The 19,290-nt window shown below is 38.5% G+C and overlaps 1 long non-coding RNA gene across 2 annotated transcripts in view; it reads left to right on the top strand.

Annotated features, from left to right (window-relative positions):
* Window positions 1-19,290, top strand: part of LOC308069788 — a 188,923-nt gene that overhangs the window by 54,022 nt on the left and 115,611 nt on the right. The gene's annotated exons all lie outside the window — the stretch shown is intronic.

Genomic DNA, 19,290 nt, shown 5'->3' with positions numbered 1-19,290 from the left:
TACTGTAGCTTTGAGCAATCAGTCTCATGCTTGGGCTGTTGAGGCAACTTTTGTGTCCATTGCAGAATCTCCAGTTCTGCTTGTGGATTGGGGATTTGTTGAGGAGGGGAGAAGTCCTGTGATAAGCTAGTGGAGGTAATCAAAAGCCTGTCTTCAAATGGAAAGTAGAGATGCTGTGAATAGGTGAAATTCTGGGCCCTTTTGAATAACACTTGGTGCAAGTCTATAACTGCCACTGTAACTACAGAAACTGAAGGTGAGGTGACAGAAGCAAGTGCCATTTCACATAGCTTTGTTGCCTACAAGAAGAGACAGCCATATAGTGTGGTGCATTAACACGCTTTTCCTTTCTGACTTGGATGAAGAAGATAAGAGGGATTTTAAGATCTTTGCACTTCATTGCTTTTCCTAACCTGACACATTCTCATCCACCCTAGGAAAGGAGCCCTTTTTCCATTATATTAACAGAAATGAATGGAGCTGGATGTTGTTGGGATCTTGGTTTAGCTGTTTCAATTTTTTGCAGTGCTCTCTTCTATGAGATCTTGTACAGAAATGCAATTTGCCAGAGGGTTTATTTTTGTTTTCAGTTAGCTCTTTTCCTTATAGCACGTGGTATATATCAATGAAATAGCAATGTGGTTATCAAAATCAGTAAAACTGAGCTCTTCTGGGGTGGGGAAAGAGCAATATGTCTTAAGTAGCTCAACTGTTGATCATTTTGCTTTACTGAAGTCACTTTTTGAGATCATATCCTGCCAGAAGTGTTGTCATCTGGATGTACATGCTCTGCTCTGGCTGCACTGTAACTTGACTGTGTAGGACACACTGCTTTAGAAGAACCCTGTTGTTCCACTTACTAATGCAAAGCATGGAGTGGGGATGTGATGGCATTAAGAAACCCTTGTTTCTCAGCTTGTACTTTGAGGATCATGTTAAGCTTGTGTTCCTGCTCTCAGTAGTATGGACCTGACCCTCTTCCCACTACAGATGACTTGCAACCCAGATGCCTTTCTTCCTGGCAGAGGTTTCAACCATACCCTTTCCCTGACCAGTTCACAGGATGGAGGCTGTTGGTGCACTGCAAGGGGGAAACAAAGAGCTGAGAACAGTGAGAAAAGCAAAGCTGCACCTTTCGAAGTGTGTTTTGGACTATACGCTCTCGTTAACTTATGTGGCTCTTAGTTCACAGGTGCAACTCTGTGTTATCTTAGTTCAGTAGTAGCAGCAATATCTTAACAACAGAGGAGAGAAGTAAGTAACAAAAGATGCAGTGATGCTATGTCAGGGCAGACTATTTAAATGATCTGTCATAACCAAGAATGCTTATTAGAAAATTTGAATTAAAAGTAGTGTGTTGAGGTGCTGAAATCTACCTACTAGGAAAAATCTTTCCTTTTATGCAAAATGCTTGAACTGAGAGAATGGCAGAGAACTGGGGAACAAGAAGTCAGCTAGGCCCATTATTCTTCTTTGGATGGTGAAAACAAAGATGAAAGTACTGTTTTCTTCCCTGGGATTTGTTTTAACAGTATGCAGTAACACTGTAAAAGTCATCAGACAGATCTGCCAGAATGGAAGATACAAACACTTTGGTAAGAGTGGACAGTGCTTTTTTTTTTTTACTTGGATTCCCCCCACCTCACCCCCATGCTTCCTTACAAACTGGTGCTTAAAGACCAAAGTTCAGAAAAACTGCTCAGCAAGTTGGGACTGCACTTCCAAAATTGGACAGTTCTTGTCTTAATTTTACTGTAGTTGAGTGAAATTGAAGATCTGTTTAACACGGAAAATACATTTTTATAAGTATGCAAGCAGCATCTTTTCTTCAGCACAACCTAATTCTTTTTGCTTTTCTAAGAACAAAATAGCCCAGGTCTAGTATTTCCTTGTCTTGCATGTACTTCAGAACAAGACTAAATGGCTGTACAAAACCAGAGGAAGGAACTGAAAGCCTTGCCATCTGAAAAGTGTATTTAAATAATGAATGATCCCTTTTTTAATCAGTTGTATCAAACCCAGTAAGCAGTAGTCTTTCTAAATAAGTTTGCCCTTCAGCTGAGAGTAAGGATGATGAATTGCATAAAAGATTTCTTCAAATACTTACAACTGAAAAGATAATTTTTTGAAAAAAGTAATAAGCTAAAGAGTAAATTCCTGAAAACAAAGCAGCAAAAATTAGACAATCTTCCATAACAACAAACAAAGCTCTAGGACAGAAGATGAACATGCTGTTCTTGTCCAGGCTCTTAGTTCCCTGATTATGGATTCATGTATTGAACCTGTCATCTGAAAGACTCTGAACCATAAGCACCCTGAACTACTCTTTGCACTCCATCACCTTTTCCCTGGGAAGTGAAGTGCATGCACTACAGCTTTTTAATAAATATAAGCGAGGATTGCTTAAAGAAACTAAAGCTTCATCTTTTCAAAAAAAACCCAACAACAAACACACGCCCCCCCACCACCCCCCACACACAAAAAAAACCCACCCTGAAACAAACCCACCTGCAGAAATCATACTCCTAAAACATTCACAAAAATTGGATTCCCCCAATACCCATCTCCTAAGTAATACCACTGGACCAGATTTATGGTCTTACATTTTTATTGAATAAGGAGTCATCTTATGTTGCATTTCATTGATTTGGCAGTGCATGTTGCAACATGGGGACTCAGTTGAAACACTTTGGCATCCGTCTGGCCTCACTGCTGGATGTAGGTTATGGGTTTTGGTGGAGATGGAGAAAACTGATGTACGTTCAGGTCTTGTATTTATATGGAATATGGTCATACCTAAGGAAGAGGTTGTATGAGAAAACTTAGTTATAACCCTTGAGGTAAAGCTGCCTTAAAGTTTGAATCTGAACTTGAATGAGCAGTGTCTGGGATGCACTTCTGCTGACTGAATATTAATGTGTTCAGATCTGTTATAAAAATATCTATGTCTTTTACTGTAGTCCTATTAGACATCATCATTCCATGGAAAAAAATCTTTACCTTGTTGAAGCTAAGAGCAAAACACCAACTAATTTTATTGGGTCATGATCACATTGCCAGCTTAATGACACTGGCATTTAAGACTCTTACAATAGCTGGAAATTTGTCCACTGTTTAGTATTTCTTCTGTGTAGTAGCCCCATTTCAGAGAAAGTGTAGTCCCCTCTTCTGTGCCTTTTTTACTAATAGAAATTGAATTCCATGTGCCAGGTGGATATTCACTGGATTTAACCCTACTTGCTGGAATCCAGATGCGTCTTCTCTGCTTCTTTCTTCTTAATCATGTTGTATGTTATGGAAATATTTGACCTGCTATGTCCTTTGTGTACAGACAGTCCTTCCTTCTTTCAGCAGTTCTTACGAGATAGTTGTTACATTGTCTTGCAGTTGCAAGTATTTGGTTTTTTTGTCCTTGAGTCCCACATACTGTCCATTGTGTATCTGGAGTGTTACATGGACAATTCTTACATCTATTAAAGAATAAAGTGATAGTATTGAAGCTTTAGGGTTTGGTGGGAAATGAAGTTTATGTGTAAATTTATGAAGCCTATATTATTTCTAGGGTTTGGCTTTTCATTTGAGACATTACTTCTTCCTCTGCTGTGCTTTGGAAGCTGTCCTCCACTCACCTGATAATGTCTCTTCCCTTGACTGTCTGTTTTCAATTCAGTCTGATGTGGAAAGTCTACTTGGGCTGCAAAACTTCTGTTGAAATATCTTTTTTTGACTAGGAAAAGTCCGAAGGCATGTATTATTAATATTCCTTCAAGATCAATCATGATTAAGTGGAATGATAAACAAGAAAGATGAAGGTTCTCTGCAGATTTACATCTTCACATAATCCTCAGTACAATGAGTAGTTTGTAAATGCAGCTCGCCCAAATGCATGTTTTCAATCTCCTTAAACTCAACAAAACTGCTAAGCTTGTGTTCCAGCAGCTTCCCCATCCTAATTCCCAACTTCCTTGTGACTGTGATAGATATTTGTACAAGCAAATATTTTTAATAATACAGGACAGATAATGGAATTATGTCAAACTAGAAAACAGAGAAAACATTTACATTAATTTTTCTAGTCTCATGTTAGTACTTTGGTTCAATGAAGTTAATATTTCCCTACGCTATGCTGCAGATCGAAGGTACCTGGGAAGAATATTCAAAGTTTCTGCAATACTGAGATCTGTTTATGGAGGCTACCCCTTTGCTTGGTAAATCATGAGGTAGTTTCTCACAAAGCTTTCTGTGTCTTAGACTATTATCTTACTGTTGCCTTGAAAGTAAGTATTTATTATTCTGCTTTTGGTTCTGAGATTGTAAGAGAATGGGGCTTATTGCTCATTGTGTCAAGTAATCACCTCCTCTTGTTACAGCCTGTTGTTTGTAGCACCTCTTCAGGCTTGGGTTCATAAAAAAAAAAAGCTTCTGAGATCTGCTGGCTCCATTTACATAAAAAGCAAAGGTCAAAGGCCAAAGTCATAGCCTTAACTGTGGCCTCTGAGACAGCTGAAATTTAGGTAAGGGCTTGTGCTGTCTACTGACCTGAGCATTGTCCTAGATCCAAGTCTTGTCTCTCATTCCAGCCAGAACGTCTTCCACCTGGTTAGGATCTGTGGTGCTGCTAGGTTGTGGGGCAGCCTCCTGTTTGTTCATTTACTTTCTTCACTGTTTGCTTCTATGTGTCAAGGTCAATTAAATATCTTCACAAGGGGCTATGAAAACATTCAAATGCTCAGATGCCTCTGAAGTTGAGACTAGCATAGATACTGAAGCATGTCAGGCAGGGGTATACTGACTATAATTCTTAAATTTCATAAAAAGAAAGTGTGCTTCTGAGTGGTTTATAAATGCACGAAGCTAAAGATTGAGTTACAGCCTAGAACTTCAATCTGCCATCAGTGTGTGCTTAAATGTATTTAAGTAGCTTACATAACTATTTACCAATACAATGAAGGCTGCTGCAACTTATTCTTAAGTTAGACTTGATATTTACAGCCAGAAATTTGCTTCTGACACTGCAAGCATATTACAGTGTTCATGTGACGTGGGAAGAAACGCATTACAGTAATCTACATAGGGCTGTAAAACCAGACAAGAAGAAAGGCTGTAGCATGCTTCCATAGGAGCATGGAAATAATGGGGAAATTATCTGCACCATCTTGAATAATGACCTGGCACATATTATCACATTGTCACACTGCTGCTTTTGCCCTAGAACCAAGTCCCTTGTGAGCCAGTGGGTAGGCACAGTTCTTAAAAGGAGGGAGAATTATCCCTTGTTTGTTTATGTATGTGAGTGTATAGACAACAGCAGCTTGAGTAAAATCTGGAATTCCAGTGGCATGAAGGAAAAGGCCTGGCTGTTTGATAGAAATGCACATTTTGAATGAACTGACAAAGGCATCCTCTTACTTGAATGTGTACATTCATTGGTTTTTTTTCCCTTAAAGAAATCAGTCAGAAAATAGGGACACATTAGCATTAGAAACGATATTGGCAAGGAAGAAGGGCCAGAATAATTTATTTTTATTTTCTTATTTAATGGAAAGCTGTAGATACACTTTTTTTTTCCTTGATGCTTAGTGTTTTAGTGGGGCCTTCAAACGAAGAGCACAAGGTCTTTGATCAATGAATCAGAAAAGGGTGTCTGGTTTCAGAGAAAGAGGTGCCTTTTTCTTTTCTTGGAAAGCTCCTTTGTGAGCTGTGATAACAGAGCTTGTCAGGGGATCGCTCAGGCTTTCTGTTGCAATTATATTAACAAAACTAGTGCTATGCTGAGTTTCCTCCAGACCTGCTGGATTGTTGCCTTACAAGTGACTGAGGTTACTTCTCTGAATAAAAACTCTGTTCCCTTTTTTGCTCTGACTCAAAGGCAAGGCAGAGATACCCGAAGTCAGAGGGTAGCAGGCAAAACCCTTTTGTCCTGCACACTTAACAGGGAACCAGTAATTTTAAATATGATCATTTACTAAAGTCAAAGTCTAATTTTTCCCTATGTTAAACCTAGAGGTTTGGGTTTGTCCTCCTCTTAGTTCAAAAGATCCTTGCAAACCTATGTAAAATTACACAAAGTGGCAGGAATCTGTCAGTGAATTCCCAAAAGGGTGAGCCAGCTGACATGGAAGTTGCATGGAGGTTTTGGTGGTAGCTTGGTCTTGAGATAATACTCCCTGTCTGGTGCCTTTCCAGCAGACTTATTTGCCTTGGGGCAGGGAGGGACTTTGTTTGACTGCAGTCATCTCTGACACTTGTTCTTCAGGTGACTGGAGGACAATCATGTGTTACTGCAGCATGCTTACTGAGTCTGGTTCATTCAGTGGTCAAGCAATGTGGACATTGCTACCTTTGCTTTCAGACCTGGACAGAGACTAGCTTGTGAAAAAAAACAACTCTGGGATAAAGGTATGGAGTTCTTGTATTAACACTATAAAACACTGGAGGCTTTTGCTAGGTGGATGTAATTTTTCTTGTATTTTTTTGTTTATCTATAAAAAAATTACCCTGTACAGGAGAGAAGATGAATGTAAAAGTGTTAGTGAGAAGGCCAGGAGACTCATGGCAGGAATGAACGAACACTGTAACAGCAGGTGGAAACAAACTGGAATATTAAAGAATCTTGTTACCCTGGTAATTTAGCAACAGTGAACTGCAGTGCAGATATGGGAATCAAAGTAGCTTGTAAATACAAACAGGTCAAGTCAAATCTGAGGCAAGAGAAACCTGTCCATAAATGGTGGTGCACCTCAGGGGAGTTTACAAGCTACATTAAAAAAAACAAAGAATAAAAATCCTGGGCAGCACAACTCCAGGACTGACATGATACATGAGAAGTTTCCTTCCTGTAGCTACAATGCCACCTTTGCTGCAGATAAGCTTGTTTAATGTGTGAAGTGCCTGGTGCTGCTGGGGAGGTGATGCTTAATGATTGCCCATAGTGGGTTTCCCTTTTATGTCAAGCTGAAGACAAGGACCTTTAAATCTCCATGTGTCACAGGTGTCAGGTTTGCTCTTGGATTCCTTTCATAAATATTTATTAGGTCTTTTCCATTACAGGATATAGATAGCATTCTTCCCCTTTTTTGTTTGTTTGTTTTCCATATTATTTCTTTACTTCTTATCCCTTCTTGCTATCTTGCAGCATGGGTAAATTAGCATTTTGGTCACTAGTGGATATCTAATTAGTTCAGACACTTAAGGGAGCAAGAGCCTTGAGGTTATTTTGGAACTGGTCTTCCATGGAAAAGTTATTCATGGCTCAGAAAATTGCAGGTTAATTTTACTTAGCAAATTAGACTGTTTTACACTGATTCTTACCTGGCAAAAATACCACTAGCAGAGAAATCCAATCAGAGGTGTTTTATTTTCGCTATTCTGCTTTTGCTGTCATATTGTGTTTTGCGTCAGTTATGAATAAGAGATATCTGTGACTGAGCCATTCAAGTAGCACAAGTAATGGATTCTCACTCGAATTAGGGAAACTGTGGAAGTTTCACCAAGGGATGTAAACTTGTTCTTTTCCTTGAAGGGTGTTAGTGTGCAGATTTTTATGAGTTTCTGAGACTGCCTCTTGCTTCCAGTTCTTACAACCTGTTTCAGAACAAAAAGCAGACGCCTTTGAGCTGCAGAAGATTCTGGGCTACAGAAATGCTTTGAACTGTCGCTGTGATATCACAGCTAACATCAGGACAGGTAGCAGTTAGACGAGCTGCTGCTTCTCCTGTGTGTTACCCAAACTAGATGTCTCAGAAACTTTCCTTGGGGTATAGTGGAAAGAAATTATTTTCCTTTAATTTATTTGAAAGAGGAGGATATTTTTGCAAAACACCCTAAAAATATGCTCTGAAATACATTTCGTCTACCTCACAAACCTTTCTGTGATGCAAATGTGTTAATCAAGTCCCTGTGGAAAGAATATTTCCTCTACTGAAGAGGATGGGAAGATCAATGTCCCATTTCCATTCTTACAACCAAAAGACACTGAATTGATTAAAATTGCTTTGTACGTGTTGCTAAAGCTGAAGAAAGACAGTATCTCCTTTTAATTTGGAGATGCCAGAGGGTACATTATCTGTGATGGACAAAGGATGGTCTCAGAAGCTCTGCCTGCAAGTTTTGCAATTTGCATCATTACATTCGTGTTTGCTTTTGCCCTTCAAACTCCCAAGAAAAAGAAAAAAGGTGCCCTGAAGACACCAGTTAAGAGCCACAAAACATCATCTATAATTTAAGTCATTAATAGGCCTCTCCATTATGCTGTAATTATTTATTGATTTTTATATAGTATGACCATTATCCACAGCACTCACTGAACTGATACGGCAGTCAGCAAATTTAAAAATCCTCTTATCTGACCTATTTTCGTCAGCATAAGCTAATTGCATAATAAAAATGAGATTTTGAATTGTTACAAATTGGAGTGGACAGAAATAATTGTTAGAACATGTAGTTGTTTTTACCCTGCACTCTGAAAAAGCATGTGTGAACCAAGCCCTACTAAAAAGCTTCCATAATATTTCTATTTCTTTACAATTGCTCCAATTTCTCAATACCCCATCTAATTTTATATCCTATAGCACAGAATGGCTGTTACACAGATGTTTCAGACAATTCAAAATGTGTCTAATGGAGATAACCAGTTTGAGGCAGATAGCCTTTCTTGTTCAAAAGCAGCTAGCACTAGGAAGCAGCAATTTTTTTAGTTCCACAGCTTAAATGTGAAGTACAACCCAGAAAAGGGAGAAGAACTGATGTACCTACCAGTTTGTGGGGTACGTAGGTTACCACTGGCTGAGTACTGTTAAATCACCATTTGAGTTTGACCCCAAGATTTTTGCCCGTTCCTGTTTCATATCTCATTTCTGCCATGCCATCAAAACAACAACAACAAAAATACTAAGCCACTTTGGAGACATATTTGAAGAGCTGGCACTGTTAAATAGGGCAATTTTGAAGGATTATTCTTGGGTGGGGGGAGAGGGGACAAGAAGGTTAGTGCAATCATTTTTTTTCAACTGGTCAGAAGACTTTTGCAGTGTTTCATGCATGTACACACACAAATGTGCAGAGGAATTTTATGGATTGTTGAATCTAAGTAAGCCTTGGTTCACTTTTGGAAAACTTAGGATAATGTGGGTTTGGTGTGTAAAATTATTTTTGGGAAACTATGACATAGGATTGAATGCTTATGCAAAATAAAACCTGTTAATAAAGTCGACAAATTCCCATCACCATAACTTGCAGTGGGGCAATTATCCTTCATGAAGTTTCAATACCCCTTGCTTATTACTTTCACAATTCTCTAGATGGATCACATGGTTTTATAAAAACAAAGCTTGTTCCGCCTTGTCTCTCCTTCAGTGATCTTTAATCAAATAGACAAATGGAATCAAGGAAGGTCTTATGGGCTTATTTTGCTTTTTCTTTAGGGTAATAGTGATGTGACTAAAGCTACCCTATTGCTCTCTAAGGGGTGTACACAGTAAGTACAGCCCAAGACCTTTGGCTGTATGACTTTTAATCTGTCATACATGCTGACTTTTTGATACATATCTCTTGTAAAATTTGCAGACAGGTCCTTTGGGGATCTAAGAAACCTCAAAATAGAAGCAGAGAAGTAAAGTGCTGTCAGGGCAGAGGTCAAAGCCCCTCCTTTTTCCTTCAACCACGTATATAGGACAAATATATGTTCCTTTACATTCTCTGAAAACTCAGATTTTCTCCTAGGCGAACAGTAAAGCAGTATCCTTGTGGGCTTTTACCTCCAGAAGCTGTCATCAAAGACAAATCTACAGGCTATGAAAGGGAGAGCAGAGGATCAGCCATCCAGTGTCCTTGGGGAATGACAAATATTTTTGCTGAGGTGGAAAGTGGGGAGGAGGAGGACAGGGACTGGCAGAAAGCACATTTTTATGTTAACTGAAGTAATGAACTCCAAGGAATAAAATACAGGTTTAGAGTAGAAGTGCCGTTTTGGTTTTAACTACAGTGTTGTTACTGCAAAGATATAAATTACAACAGGGTAGTTAGGTAAGAAGAAATAAAGCAAGAAAGTCTTTGGTAATAGGAAACTTGGAGGTGCCCAGCCTCTAATAATTGAAGTACATCCCACAATGGAGTTGTCTTGCCTCTGCTCTCAGCTAGTAATTAACAGGGTTGGCAGAAAGATGTGAGGAGCAACTTGCACACGAGGGGGTGTTCTTTCCTAGCTGAGCAGGAAACTTATTTTTGTTAATTTTAAATGCCTCTGTCTCCAGTCTTGGACTGGAGAGTTGTAGCTGAATTCTGTGATGTGTTTTTCTGAAAGTGACACTTGGAGAAATCCATAGGTTGCCATACAGTCTTCTGTCCTCTACACACTTAAGTTTTTTTTTTTACTTATAGTTGTGGGGTTTTTTACCTTCAGCTACTCCAGACCTCTATACCCCTTTTGTTGTCACCAAGTTGAGACCCTGAAATTCTATTACCTTGCTCTGCCCAAGCAGTGAGAAGTCTGTGGGACTCATTGGCCTAATCAATCTCATAATGTCATCTATATTTTTTCTCTTCTGTTTTATTATCTTGCAGATACTCCTATTCAAGAATTCATGGAAGACTGTGGGATGCTAGACAGGGAGATGGAGAAAAAAACCCTAGAAAATTCTTTAAAAAAGGGCTCAAAAATGAATATGGGTCAATTGGTATTTTACTAATGGCTTACAGGCAAAGCATGAATGATGGGCAAATCCCACTGAATAGAGAGAGAATTCATTTCTTTTGTGTTGCAGTGGGTGAAACTGCCGGAGATTCACATGTAACCTCACTGATTTTGCTGCTCTGTAGTTCATTACCACTGTTTCATTGCTAGCACTTAAAAGTGCCCATTCTGGCCGAGAGGATACCTATAAACATTAAAAAGAAGCTGAGTTAAGGAGCTGTTAAATCCCAGGAAGTAATGCACATCATTAGTTTAGAGCTTGGTCTGCTCTAGTATGTAACAAAATGCTATATTTTTCTCTAGAAACCACCTTTCATCTCAAAGAACCTTAATGTATTTCAATTTGTTTGGAGGCTAGAGGTCAGCTCTCTAGCTTGGGTGCATTCATGTAAGTCACTTAAATGAAAGCATTATGCCTATTTACACTTGGTGAAAGTGTGTTCCCGTATATAAAGTACCAGCTGTATATTGTCTTATCATGTCTAATACACTATGAATGGAAGAATGGAAGTGGAACAAACTGTGATAGCTGGTATTATGTGAATATCTGTTATGCTGTAGGTAAAACTCAATGAGCTGAGCTTGGCCAGCTTTTGGCTGTTCTATTGGGTAGCTCAAAATCTGATGTGTGTAAGGGTGAATGTCTATCAGACCTGCTTCCTTCTTGTGGCAAAACAGAAATACTTCTATAGTTCTAATGTCATAAATAAAACATGTGCTGCTTAAGGTCAAGTTGTTCTTGTCATAGGAAGCTGATAAGTGTCGTCTAAGTGGATGCAATTGTAGAATTGGTACAACTTCAACTGCTTTCATTCTGAAAAATACTAAGTCGCTTTGCAGACAGAGGTCTAAACTTTTTGAAGGAACACTGAGGGAACTTCAGTGAGTTTCTGGCTAGAATTTGTCATCTGCTGCTGATTGATTCAGGCAGCATGTCTTTGAATGACTTGTAGTCATCTCATGATACAGAACTTATTTTGCTTGCATGGGAAGGGTTACAACCCCATTCCTAATCTAATAACCATGCCTCAGTTCTCAACACAGCTTGATCTCTACTCACTTTTCAAGCAACTAAATGGAGTGTCACAAAATCAGCGTTTGTAGTTTAAGTTAGACTTCTTTTTCTCTTTCCATGCTCTAGCCTGCTGTAACGCCCCTGCCTAGTAATTCATATCTTCCACTTATTTGTTCAGCATAAGGCCCAAAAGATATCCATCTACTTTGTCATCCCAAAATGCTTGCCTGCAGTAGAGAGAGACTATTTAGAAGCCCCATGTGCGGTCAGCAGCAGGGGCTCACTGTCCTTCCTTTCTGAGAGCTAATGGGATCACAGCCTGGGCTCAAAAGGTTACAATCAATCAATCCTCACAAAACTGCTCTCATAGATCTCTGTGTGGAGAACAACTGCATAGGGGCCTCTGCACAAGGTCTTATAGATAGGTCTCATTCATAAAAGGTTTTGACTTCTTATTGTCGTGAAGATATTTATTTTGACAGAATATCAGCACTACGGTGAGCAGCCTTTATCAAACTGTTTGTGCTGACCTTTCTGGAGGTAAGACATGTGCATCTGCCCACCACGTTGTCACAACCTCTCCCACCAGCTCCATTCAGTTTAGTCTTTATATTAGTTCTCATATGTAAGTTGTGTTACATATTAGTATTAATCATTACGTATTGGTAAAACAAAATGGGGAAGGGAAAACCCATCTATCATTGCAGTGGAAGGAATTGCGGAGAAAAGTGAAAGAATAATTTCTTTTGCCTGGTTTCCTTGAAGAATTCAGATAGCAATGTGTAACTTCTTTTCAGGAGATAAAGATCTAATGTGTGAATGTTTTCTTTTTCCTCCATAGAACCTCATCTTTTATGGCAGAGGGAGCAAATTTACAGGGATAACTCACACACGGATTAGGTTCATTCTTAGAATAAGCAAGTATCTTGTGTTCAGATGTTGGGTGCCTTTTCGCATCTCCTCTGGTCCTCTTAAATCTGCTTGTAAAGCTATTTCCATTTAATTTAGAGACTACTTTCAAATTATTGCTCTTGAATCTTCCCCAGATTATCCTCAGCTGCTGGAAAGCGAGCAGTGTTCCTCCCATGCTTGCTGTATCTCTGCTCAAGATTTTCTTGCTGGGTTGCAATGCCAGGTTTATTTCAGCAGGGGGTCTTGGTTGGTAATATTCTCTGCGTGGCAGATGGGCAGAAATAGCAGGTGTGCTTCCTACGTGTGGTGTGTCAGAGTGACTCCTGTATTGGAGGCATGCTCGTTGCTGAGATGTAGCTCATCTGAGTGCAGCGACAACAAACCTCATGTGACCAAGTACAGGTCAGTGCTACTTGGGGCACTGCTGTAACAGCTTGCTGGAGCACATTGCAATAGATCATCCTTTCTTATCTGCTCATTTTTTCCTGAGGAAATAAATCACTTGGTTGTAGGTGAGAAGCCATGTGGCTTTGACGCATAGTCACTTTGCTTTTTTTCCTTGAAGGCAAAAGGATTGTGCTTATGGAGACGTGGGACAATGCTGTGCCCTTGATTTGCTATTGAATGTGAAAGTGATTTAAAGTAGGATAAAACATGCATTTATGAAGTGTGTAAATGGCAATGCTTAAGCTAATGTGTTTTAAAACAGGAATGTACATAGGACAAGTTGTACTTTAGTGCGTGTTACTCTGTGAACCCTTGACTAAGGTCCCTTTACAACTTGCTTACCAGAGAACATGCATGAAAAGTATGTATATTTTTTTTAATCTAAGATGATTTTTTTTGCCCAGGAGACAAAATCCAGTAAATCGTGGCAAATGGAACTTCAGTTTCTTTTGAAATTTTTGTGTAACTCTTGAAGTTCTAGAAGTTTATCTCCCACTGGGATTTTACCACTTAGTTCCTGGTCTGGATCTCGCCAAGGACTCGGGCTGAGACCACCTGGGAACCTCAGGTCCAATAGTAGGTGAGCATTAGATGACAAAATCCAAAGCTTCTAAAAGACTGTTTGGCACTGTAGCGACTGATAAGCTAATGTACAGAAAAGGGAGAAGGAAAGAGAAAACAGTTGATTATTGTTGATGTTACCTAGGTTTGTGATAAAAGTAGGGTTTCATTATAATTTGAAATGTGATCTTTACAGTCTTAAGTAGGTTTTGTTCTTTTTCTATTGAAAGTACTCTTACAATATGGCGAGGGTACCAGTTTACTCCAGAGTATCTGAGTCTGAATGGCCTCTTTTGGCCAGCCTTTTTACTTCTCCAGATTTGCCACGTATTTCCAGTACATGCAACTCAGTTGGGTTTCCTTTTCAAATCAAGCACCACTCAAAAGTTTCTGTAGTATACTAGAAACATCAGGCTGCTAGGATTTGTTTTTGGATTTTGTTTTTATATTCCCCCCCAACTCTTACAGGGATTGTGTTCTTATTCCACAAGAAATCAAGTGATCCCTGCATGAACGGGATCATTGTTACCTGAATGCTGTGTGTGGATGGTTTTGTTTCTTGAGTTAGTGTAACTTCTCTTTGATTTTCTTTTCTTCTGTCATTTTAAATCATGTCATTTACAGCTACAGAAATCACTTGTTATTCCCCCTTTTTAGCTTAAAATGCTGTTTGAAACAGAATTTTTGTCTGTTACCTGTTAACTCTGTGTTTACTACTTAAAATTAGCTTTGTTTTTTCCACATATACCTTTTGGCACATGGAGTCTGTCTTCAGTGGTTTTAGAGCAGCTGGAGGTCTTGTCCTATGAAATTTCTGATTACTCTGTCTAGATTAATCATGAAGTCATGGCAATAAATACAAATAACTAAAACACTGAAAGTGAATTAAAGTGAGAATAAAAGATGCTCCAGTACTGCAGTGAGTAACATTGGCTTGACTCCCCAGCTAAACCAACAATCTTGATTTAGGTATGCAAGTTCCCTGGAGGTGAATTAGAGCATGTCCATGTAGTCAGGTGCAGAGTCATGTTTTGGAAGCTGTGCCCTTGCTCATATTTGGTGGAGCGTGAATCAGCTTGGGCCTTAAAGCTTTGTTACTGTTTAATTGGCAAAACCCTGTGTTAAGCCTACCTGGGTGGTAGGGCTCACTCACTATATATAACCCGATCTGGGATGTGGGTTCAGATCCCATGCTTGGAACTGGCCCTAAATCTTTATGTGAATCCAGCCCCTGTGATCCTGTAAAAATCTGGTTTCGTTCCTACTGATTCTACCAGATATCTTTTCCTTTAACTGATCTTTGGTCTTTTTCTTGTAATTGCTTTTCGATATCAGTTTAGAAGGGGAACAGAAAAATTACAGCTTGCTGGAAAGGTACTGTAATAAGATTTATTTTTTTTAAGGGAAAAGTATTAAACTTTAAGTGGTCTTCTAATAATGTTGCTTGTGTGATTTTTACAAATCAGAAAATTTTGAAAGTCAAAGTAGTAATACTATAACAAATAACTGTTTCCTGTGGTTGCATTATTACAAGGTTGGGACACTGTTTACAAACCCAGTTGCTGTATGATTTAGCTTTGCTGCACCTAAAGGGCAGAGGGAGGCTGCTTCAAAGGGTCTACGGGATGTAAGAAAACTGGATGTTGATGGGAGCTTTTCAGGAGTGGCATTTATGCCGATTAACTGAGTATAAATAGTGCTTTGTTTCAACAAGTAAAGATGAGTTGATTAAGGTTTTTTCTTTTTTTTTAATGGACTTTTCTCTGAAAAGCCAGATGACCTCTATGTTGCTTTAACTGCAAAACCTAACAGACTTATGTAGTAGTTTTAGTTTCAGATTTGCTTTCCTATTCGACTAAATTTTGTTTTTATTGTGTCGTTGCTTAGGTTCTGGAGTTAAATTACTTTACCTCTGTATTTATCACCATGCCAGCATGTTACAGATTTGGAGTTTGTACTAACTTGTAGAATTACTGTTTTTGATGGCTAACAAGTCCTCTGCAATCATATTTTCAGCTGTCATGCTTACAATAGGTGAATAAAAAATAGTGTGAAATGGTTAAAATCGAGCTGCTTCAAGAACTACTGGGTGGGTGGGGGGTCTGTTTAGAAAAAGCTACTGGTATTCAGATGCTTAAGGCAGTGCAAGTTTTAAATTGGTGTATCTTCAGAGATGCAATATTTGAAATATGCGGTACACTTATCTCAGATCCTTCTTATGTTATAACACAAGGAATACTCTTATATTTCTGTCTTTACACCTAGGAATAAATTAGGTTTTGTTACTCCTTGTTACTTCAGAGAGTTAATGGGACTAATTAGTATTTTAAAGGACTAAAGAGCCCAGACATTTCACTAGGCAGACAAGTATTGTTCTTTTTATTAAAGAGATACTAGTCAATAAGTAAATTAATGTCTTTGCAAGAATTAATTTATTAATGGATAGACCTATAAAATCAATCAGTCTAAGTGCTAGTGACAGCTGTCCCATCTTACACATTCACTCTGGGTTGGCTGACTTATGCTTGAAAATGTACTTGGGACAGTGTTTTGTAGTCAAGAATATCTTAAAGTGGAAAAGATTATTTTTTTTTAAGTTCTCCCTGCCTTAATTAGTCTGGTAAATAGTTGTTTTATGATTATCTGGTACTGAGAGTCCCTTGGTTCAGCCAAAGTCTAGTCCACCCTTTTCTTTGAATTATCTTGCAGCAGTCATAAATGCATCCAGAGTCTTTTAATCCTCTTTTGCAAACTGCGTGCTCTCTTTTTTTTTTTTTTTTTTTTTTTTTTTCTTGTTTTATCTTTTTCATTGTATTCCTCTGAACTCCTTCTGATTCACAGTTATCTTTCTAGTTAGGTTGCTAAAAACTAATTCACTAATAAGTATGTAGCTGCACTGCTGGAGTCTGGAAATTTAACTGAGTTCAGACACACACCGGGACCTTTGGCATAAACTCCACGGTGAAGTTTAGTCTGTATTTTGAAGCTGATTGCACTATATAACTTTCCTCCACTCTTCAAGGCATACTAAACTGTATATAACATTTTCTTTAAAGAACAAAATCAGTTTTGAGAAACTTCCAAATGCTCTGTTGAAAATGTCATCTTTTCCTATCAGCTGTAGTGAGACAATCCCTGCCTGTATCGTGCCTATATATATCTATATCTGTATGTATGTATAAAGAAAATAGTCTGCACCTATATGTCTCTATATAGGGACACATACATATATATATATACACATATACTGCTTTATTGCATTATTAAGATCCAGTTTTCCCTACTACTTAAAATGCGTACGGCAACTTTTTGGATTATTTTGTTCCAGATGTCTTGGCCTATGACTTTCCAAATTGTATTTTACCAGTAATATCTGCTCATGTTTCTAATCCCTCTGATCTGGAGATTTCATTACCATGCTGTTTACTGTCTTCTGGATCATTTAAATAGGACTGGCAATGATGCCACCAAACCTGGTATGTGTGTCACTTAATTTTATCTTTTGTTTGCACTTCTTAAGCAACCTACTCTGTAGGGTAGATCTCATCTCCAACATGATAAGAGTTAACTTGGAGTAACTTTCTGCAATGCAGTTCTAAATCTCTAAAAGCCATGTAATTTAAACGTAAGGGCCTCCATCAACTAATCTTGTTTTGTCAATAAAAATAATAATGCAATCAACTCAGTCTCAAAGAATCTGCCTGTTACAAACTAATTCTCTTTTCTTTTTGAATTTGAGTGTTGTTAATCCTGCTGATTCACACACGTTTGTATCTGTGGCAGTCGGCTTTAAATTTAAAGTGAAGCTATGCCTCAGTTCTCTAATAACAGATTTGGATCTCTGAAAACTTATTATGTGTTCTAAAGTGACACTACAATTATTAGCTGTGCCAGTGCATACAATGGTATGTTGGCAGGTCTCCAGACTTTTAAGGAGAGTTTCATGGAGAGGACAGAGGCCTCCGCGAGGAGTATAGGAATTGGACTGTCTTCGCTTCTGGTGGCACAAGAGAAGCCTGGTCTCCAAGAGTATTCTTTCCAAAGCAGCAGGTTAATTTCAGAATAGTTGCAAGTTGAGAAGAACAATGTTGAAAGGCTTGTAAGCTGTTAGGAAAAGGTCATAGGGAAAATTTTATCCCTGCTTGTGGGGAACCCCTCCTTCCCCAAGTTCTATTTGCCAGAACTGTCCTATGCCTGTGACTGTTGCTGGTTTATGAAGATCTGACTAACAGAGGGGTGATGTTTATTTTTGAGGCCTCTTGCTGGTGGTCCAAGGGGTTATTCTCTGTTCATGCAGTGGATGACTTGTATCCTTTGGCTTCTTCAATAGGAATAATTACAGAACTGTTGTATGTGAAAATGCTGTTTGGGAATTAAGTATTTCCTGCTTGCTTAAGATGTAGCTATAACAGAGTTGTCTTTCTGATAAAAATGTCATGAAGCATGATTTTTTTTTTTCACAGTGGTGGACATATTTTTGAATTCTTGATAAAATTTGAAAAAAGCATCTCAATTCTGACTGGCTTTACTTTTCACTGAAAAGTGTTTGCATTGCTCTTAAGACTACATTTCTCAGGACAAGGATTTCATCAGCAGTATCCATTGTAGGGCAGGAGAAAATTTTCTTTTTGGGCCTTGGCTTTCTAACCAGATTACGCTGCATTAGTGGGGATTTTTGTCTCCTTTTTGAAATCTGATCGTCTTCAGTTGTGTTACATCAGACATAGAAACAGCCAGTCAGGACAAGACAAAATTACTGGGTTTTTTGTTAGGGTCATTCTAATCCAGTTAAGCACTTCTGAGGCCTATTTGTGTTGTCACAATCATGGGCACCCAAAACTAAATGGGAGGGAGAATCTGGATGTTTTGTAGTAGCACACACCCCTTTCTCATTGAACAGCCATGGTAAGACAGCTATAATTGGTTCATAAGACTGATCAGAACGTATAGTAGATGTAAACTTCTGTAAGATTTGACCAAACTAGATGTTGAGGAAGTCCTCTAGAACTTTCTGTAATGAAGTTTCAGGCCTTTTCTTCTAGATAAACTGGTGGTTAAGGAAGGCTAGAGACAAAGTAGAGGAAGGGGGAAAAGCACTCTACTGTGTCTTTGCAAACTACAACTGAAATATCATCAGGGTTGCTTTTAATCTTAAACGCTTTTCTTCCTTTCTTTTTCATTAACTGTATTTGTTTAGACATTTCATCTTGTTCAGAGGCTCAAGCTTCAGTTATTTTCATTTGTAAAATTGGAGGAGTCATCTTTTTGAATAATCAGTGTGTTACCCCCACTGTAAAATTAAGAAGAAAGAGATGCTTTTTATTCATGTCTTTGTAAACCAGAGCTTATTGGTGCTAATTAGAGAGAAAAAAAATTTGTTTTAATAAAGCTAGTGATGATGATAATATGCAGTTAGTCATTGACCTTTTGGGATAGCAGTAATTTCAGAAGAGAATAGATTAATTTTTAAAGAGCTTTTGATACCCTACAGTACACAATTTTGCTTCAATCTCTGCATCTGCCCAGGTTTGCTCCTGCTTTTAGCACAGTTAAAATGTTACACTCAAATAAGGACATCTAGTTCTCTAGCCCATCCCTGTTCTTAAATTCTGGACAAGAAGGGAATGGCAATGCATGACTGTGTTGATTTAGAGGCACTGCACAG

Source organism: Falco punctatus (genome assembly GCF_963210335.1).
Source record: "Falco punctatus genome assembly, chromosome: 9".
Taxonomy (NCBI): domain Eukaryota; kingdom Metazoa; phylum Chordata; class Aves; order Falconiformes; family Falconidae; genus Falco; species Falco punctatus.
The sequence above is the reverse complement of the archived record's forward strand: the minus strand, read 5'-3'. Positions and strand labels throughout refer to the sequence as shown.